Raw genomic sequence first — 7,035 nt, 5'->3', positions numbered from 1 at the left:
TTACCTGCATGGATTACAATTTTGCCAGTACATTTCTCTTTTGACATCAGTCGAAATTAGCATGTGTTCCGTGTTTCGATCTGCTCTCTCTGGAAGCAGAGTATACAGCACCAACAACCTTGTAAATTTGAGGCCATTCATACCTCTGATCCCCAGATGGGTTTGCAGGTCCGTTTGTTTTGCAGAGTCATAGAAAAGAGAAGCATTATTATAGCTGGAGTTTCATTGAAGACCAGTTGTAATCCGGACACTTATTGGATGAGATGGTTAACTGCACTGGCAAGAGGATCTGGTTTGCATTCTGTGGCACCAGTCTGAGATGCAGTTCACAATGACAAGTGAATAGAGAGAATACCATGTAGCAAATGAAAACTTCGTTTTTAAATGATTTCCCAATACAGCTTCTGGATAAGCTGTCCCAAGCTCATGCAACTCTCCTTCTTCAATGTCTAATCAAAACCATGACAAAGCTACATCAACACCTTCACCTGCACCTTTCTTTTGAGTTCTGCCAAAAAATCTCTAGTTCAGTGGTTACAAAAACAGCATAAAAATGGTAGAAGCAACAATATTGGTGATAAACATGGTGACTTTTCTGATCTGTTCGACATATAACATTAGCACAGGCATATGAGTACTGAATATGACTGAAAGCAATATGACATTTATTAAGTTCAGTACAAGCGAAACATTTAAATCTCTATTATGTCGATTAAAAGTATAAACAAACGGTACATTGACCTCTCATCCAAAAAGATTACAACTGGATCAATATTGCCAGAACGTGTCACCAGGAAATCTTTTTTCTTTAATAACCTCCAATATCCTAATATAATATTTATATCTATGCCGTCATGTGATTAAACTCTAAAGTTTGTAGGGTTCTGCAACATCAGTATCTATTTATTGTGGTAATTCTGTTCTTTTTGTGCATAATGCCTACATCTTATCCACAAAAAACTTACTCATAACATCCTTCAAGACAAACTGCATAACCTGGTTTTGAATCATGGCGGCTGGAAGCAATATCCACTAACAAGCCATTTGAGTATCAGAATTTAACTGAGTTTGGTTCCACATCTAGAACCACTTGGTTGATCGCATCAGCTTTGAATGGCTATTAGTCCAAAGTTGATATTTCAATTACTGATCATGATATTTTACATACATGTAGAAGTACTTTTTATTTGAATTCATATTGATGTGCTATGTCACGACTAACATAGATTTCATTCATTCAGTCTACATAGGAGCAACCAATCCAAGATATTTAGAGTCTACTATTTGTATAGAAGATCATGGTCATTAATTTGCATTACATACAAACTCTCTAGTAGCACTAGTGAAGCCAAAAAATAAAATACAAATGCAAAACTTCTAGTCTGGATAGTTACGGTGTCATATTCTTATTTCAAATTATACAATGTTCAAGTATTGAAAATATTAGAATTAGAAAATGGAAACAACAATATTGTCAGATATATTATAGAGTTGTTCAATCAAAAGAAATATTTGAACTACTTCGAACTAATTACATTGTTGAGCATATTTTCTGGATCTTGCTTTGGTCCAACTCCCAGCTCAATGTGCGTATATCCTTCCTAATCTTCCTAATTAAATAGATCTTAACCAACCCTAACCATAGAAATATATTGCTGATTATGTTAGGTTAGAGTCAGATAAGAAACTACTCATCCTGTACTCAAGCTGAAATTGTTTGGGCAAGGATAAAGAGAACCTGCACATCCATCTTGTTCAAGTATGGATCAGGTCTGGGTTAAATCCACTTAAATAAGAAATCAAAAATAAAATTAAAAATAAGTTATCAAAACACAAAAAAACATTATAACTCCTTTGACCAAATCAGTGCTAACTAAATCGGAGAAGTTACACAAACTCCTCTAGCAAAAATCTCACATGCAAAGCAAGACACCTAAATGTAACTTTTCCTATTGCTCCTAACTAAATAAAACAAGAAAAGAGTTACATATCAGCTGTGACTTCTCTATGTTGAAATTTTGGCATACCTTAATAAAGCAATAAAAGAGTAACACATCAAGCTGTGAGTCCTCTGTGTTGAATTTTGCCAGACCTTTTCCACATGATAATTCTGTGAATCTTTTAATCCTACCTATCCTCCTATACACTTCCCCTCCGAACTTCTTATCTAAGACCCGCACCATGCAAAAATGTACTTGGAGGAATACATCTAATAATCTCTGAAATATTTTTGTGTATCTCTTTTATCTGAGAATTTTCTGGTACAAATCTTACATACCTTCTCACCTCATTCCCTTCTCTTTCCCTTTCCTATCATGACCCACGAACCCCCATCATGTAAAAGAATAGAGGATTTATATTTGTTTCTGTTGAAGTGCAACACAGCAATGTGTTGACTAGTGCCATGAACGATAAAAATACTTTGGGAAACTAAGATTGTCTTACAAACTGCAGGTATAATAAAATTTATAAGACTTATAGAGTTAAGAAATAACTTGGTAGTTAAAAGTTGCTATTCTGAACCAACCTCTGAAATTTGGTTTTTGCACTAGTTGGAAACTTGATTTTTTTGTTTTGATGAAATTTGAATATTGGATTATTTTAATTGTATTCAAATGGGAGTATTTCATTATTTTATATTTAGATATTTTCAACAAATTTGAAATGATTTTCATGTAAATGAGATATATTTTGGACAAGTTTAAATGCCCTTATGCTGAGTCATAGAGTTAAATTAAGTTCTGTAGCTTGCGCGGTTCAAGCTGTCAACCAAGTACGAGGTGACGATATGCAAATATGGGGCAGTCACTTAGATACAAAAGTGTGGAAAGTGGAATGAATGAGTAGAATCGATCTTGACAACTGTTGAAAGAAAGTGGATGGAGTGGTGATAGTTGATAGAGATAGGTGTCAAAACTGGAACGAGGCTGACGTCCGGCAGTTAAAGAAATATATATAAGTATAAAGTTGGAGCTCTAAAAATAGGTCGTTCGGCCATTGATCAAATCAATTTCTATTTTTTTATTAATTTATTTTTCCATTAGGTTTAATATTTTTAGATTTTAATTTATAGTTTATAGCTTGTAGCCCGTATTCACCGCTTCTTTTTCTAGAAGGTGGCACCCTCGGGAGTCCTTAAAGATCAAGGTAGCAAAACTTGCTGCCACCTAATTCTTTCCGATTCGTATAATAGTGGCCCGCCTATGTATCTATCCAAGCACTAGCTATTAACTTATTTTTCTTTCCATCCCATCCCACGAAGAAGGAAGCTAATAATTTATACTTTTTTTTTTTGCTAAAGCAAGTAATTCATACAATACGTGTACAAATGCATCCAATAAAATCAGAAAATAGAATATCGTAGAGCTTCCGAGATAGCTCCCCATTCCCAATCCACAAGGTGCTACCAGAATGGCTGGCCACTTAAGCGGCCACTCAATCCGCAGCCCCGTTAGCTTCTCTAAATACATGCTTAGCCCAAATGGCCCCTTCATCCCTCATCATTATCCAGATGTCTTAAAGCAAGGGATGGTCGCAGTCGGCAGCCCTCGGATCCTATAGATCGAACTGATGACTGTGGTCGAGTCACCCTTTAAGATGACTGAACTAGCTAGTAGCACTCGCTGAGCATGTCGAAGGCCAGCCTAGGTAGCCCTCAGCCCGCACCAGGGACTATGATGTCGAATAACTGACAGTTGCCCGCTGTCACTACTTTAGAGTTCCGATCCTTGATGATGAAACCCGCACCTTCTCTCATGCCTCCATCCAAAACAGACTCATCAAAGTTGACCTTGATGAAGCTTGAGGGTGGAGGCTCCTAGGTAAAAATATCGTACGGGGTGTTGCCAGGGTAGAATGGGAACCCCAAATATCCCGAACTATCAAAGGCTCTTCTGAGAAGGAAACATTACTAATCTTCGCTGCCTGCGCCCGGGCGGTCTTCGCTACGATCCTCGGTGACATGTTGTGCTCACCAAAAGTTCGAGCATTCCTTGCCAGCCAGATTTGGTATGCTGTGCAAGTCGCTCTAGCAGCCTTCTAGCATGTCAGTGGGTTGTCCGACCATCGACGGATAGTTCCTAAGAACTGGTCCCTCTGACTCCAAACCTCCCGTAGATCCCTGCCAATTGCTAAGTCACCCTCACCCATGTGCACTGAAACAACGCATGGTCCACCGTCTTGTTGACGCCGTACACCCTGCACTCTGAGTGAATCTTCAAACCTCGTTCGTTGAGTACTGCTCTCGTCAAAAGCCGATCTCAGACTATCTTCCATAAGAATAGTGCTACCCTCGGGTGAAGGCCCAAGTGCTAGATCCAAGCACGCTCCGGCCTTAGCTCATGCTCCCGCTGAAGATCTTACATCATTTTTTGGGCCAACATGACATCGTCAAAGATATTTCTACCTTGGCAGATAATATCAGACAGCAAGAGCTTCATCCTGCCCACTAATATCGTCGCCATGACTTTATATAGGGTTATGCATAAGCTAATGGGCCTAAAATGGCTCGGCTCCGCCATATTTTGGTGCTTTGGTATACTTTTTTTCTTTAACCAATAAACAACTATCTATCTTAATCATTGACACCTATCATCCTCTATTAATACCACTTCGGCCACTTTTTCTTAATGGTTGTTGTAGTTAAATTTAATATCTAAATAATTTACCTCCAATTCCCATGTCTTGGTCTTCCGGTAACCATCTCCACTTCTCACGTCTTACGTATTGCAAACTTTGTTTTGTGTTTGGTAAACAAACTGAGAAAGTACTTTTGTATGACAAAATTACCATAAAGAACATTGCATAGTATTATACAACAGAACATAATAAAACATAACATAAATTAATACATAAATATATGATATAGTATAATATTATTGTAATATAAAATAATATTATGTTAATATAGCATAATAGTAATATAATTATTAGAGCAAATTAATATTCGGTAATATAACATAATATTAAATTATTTAACATAACATATTAATGTATTATGATATAATGTAATATATATTATATTTATAGTATAATACAATAATAAAAGTATAAAATATTATAATTATTAGTATAAATTAATTTCTCATAATATAACATAATATTAAATTATTTAAAATAACATATTAATGTATTATAATGTAATGTAATATAATACAATATTTATAGTATAATACAATAATAAAGGTATAAAATATTATAATTATTATTATAAATTAATTTTCCATAATATAACATAATATTAAATTATTTAAAATAACATATTAATGTATTATAATGTAATGTAATATAATATAATATTTATAGTATAATACAATAATAAAGGTATAAAATATTATAATTATTAGTATAAATTAATTTTCCATAATATAACATAATATTAAATTATTTAACATAACATATTAATGTATTATGATATAATATAATATGATATTATATTTATAGTTGTTGCTGGGGGTCCAAACCGAGAACGATTGGCACAGCGGTGTGAACGGGGTTCCCTTTGAATTGCTTTGGTTGCGCTCCACCTTCCGCCGGGAAACCTGCAAGCAAGCCTCGCACCACCACTGGGGTAGTGGGGGCCCTCCGACGATCAAGTTAGAGGGAATCGAAGGAGAAGGAGAGGTAGCAGGTAAGATGATGCTATGGAGAATCTTGCTTACCCTCCCCCTTCCCCCCCAGCCCCATATATATTAGGCTGGGGGGTTTTTCTGGGGATTGGTCATCGTGTGGCACGATGGGGTTGCCACTGACATGGCCGTTACAGGGCGTCGTGGGGCAGCGCCGGGTACGGCCATGGCAGGGCGTAGTGGAGCTCCGCTTCGTACGGTTGTTACAGGGGATCGTGGGGCAGCGCCGGATTCGGCCGTTGCAGGGAGTAGTGGAGCAGGGGGCCGCGGCGTGCCTCAGGAGAACAGTCTGTTGTTGTCAAGAGATTGCCGACCCGAGGTCGGATTGCTGGATCAAGGGGCAACCGACTCGGGGTCGGATTGCTGGATCAAGGGGCAACCGACTCGGGGTCGGACTGCGGAGCCGAAGATATCCGACCCGAGGTCGGATTGCTGGATCAAGGGGCAGCCGACTCGGGGTCGGACTGCGGAGCCGAAGATATCCGACCCGAGGTCGGATTGCTGGATCAAGGGGCAGCCGACTCGGGGTCGGACTGCGGAGCCGAAGATATCCGACCCGAGGTCGGATTGCTGGATCAAGGGGCAGCCGTAGTCTTTCTGGGCGCGCGTGCCGGTCACGTGGGGCATGGTGGCTAAGTTCCCCCGTAACAGTAGCCCCCCACTTCCGAGCCTGGAACCAGGAGGGGAACGGGTGAAGGGAGTGATGCTTCGAGATTGCCGCCATCCCTCGGAAAGGCGCGCGCGCTCCGAGCTCCCCGCCCCCTTTTTTTTATGGCGTATGGCGGTTGTCGCTGATCTGGCGGTCTGCGGATTTCGGCGGACATCCTTCCTTAATGGCGTCGATTCGCCTTTGGGGCGAGAACGATCCTTCGGTAGCCAGGCATCCTCTGGCGTCACCGAGGCGTCACCCGCCTTTCTGCCTATTTAACCGGGGGCCCTCCCCCGTCCGCCTTTCTCTTCACAGGCATCCTCGAGTTTCTCCCTTGTGCTGTTGCTGTTGCCGTCGGACTGTTCGTTCGCTCCTCCTTTGACGCTATCGGAGCCGTTCTTCCTTCCCTTCCGGTGAGTTGCCCCACTCTTCAATTTAGGGCTCTCCGTACTTTCTCCTTTCGTATTAGTGTACCCCAGTCGTTCCGGTCCCTTCTCTCCTCTTGACCCCGTCCTGACCGTAGATTCTCTGGCCGTTAGGGATGGACGAAGTAAGAGCGGACCGCATTCAGTCGGAGCTGGTCCCCGAAGACCTAGATAGGTTCGTGGCCCGGTACCACCTTCCCGAAGCCTGCAACGTTACGCTCCCGGGGCCTGAGGAGAGGATGTCCCATCCTCCTCCAGGGAAGGTCGCCATTAATGAGGACATCCTTCGGGCTGGGTTCCGCTTTCCCCCCTCGGACTTAGTCGTGCAGGTGCT

Source organism: Phoenix dactylifera, chromosome 8 (genome assembly GCF_009389715.1).
Source record: "Phoenix dactylifera cultivar Barhee BC4 chromosome 8, palm_55x_up_171113_PBpolish2nd_filt_p, whole genome shotgun sequence".
Taxonomy (NCBI): Eukaryota; Viridiplantae; Streptophyta; class Magnoliopsida; order Arecales; family Arecaceae; genus Phoenix; species Phoenix dactylifera.
The sequence above is the reverse complement of the archived record's forward strand: the minus strand, read 5'-3'. Positions refer to the sequence as shown.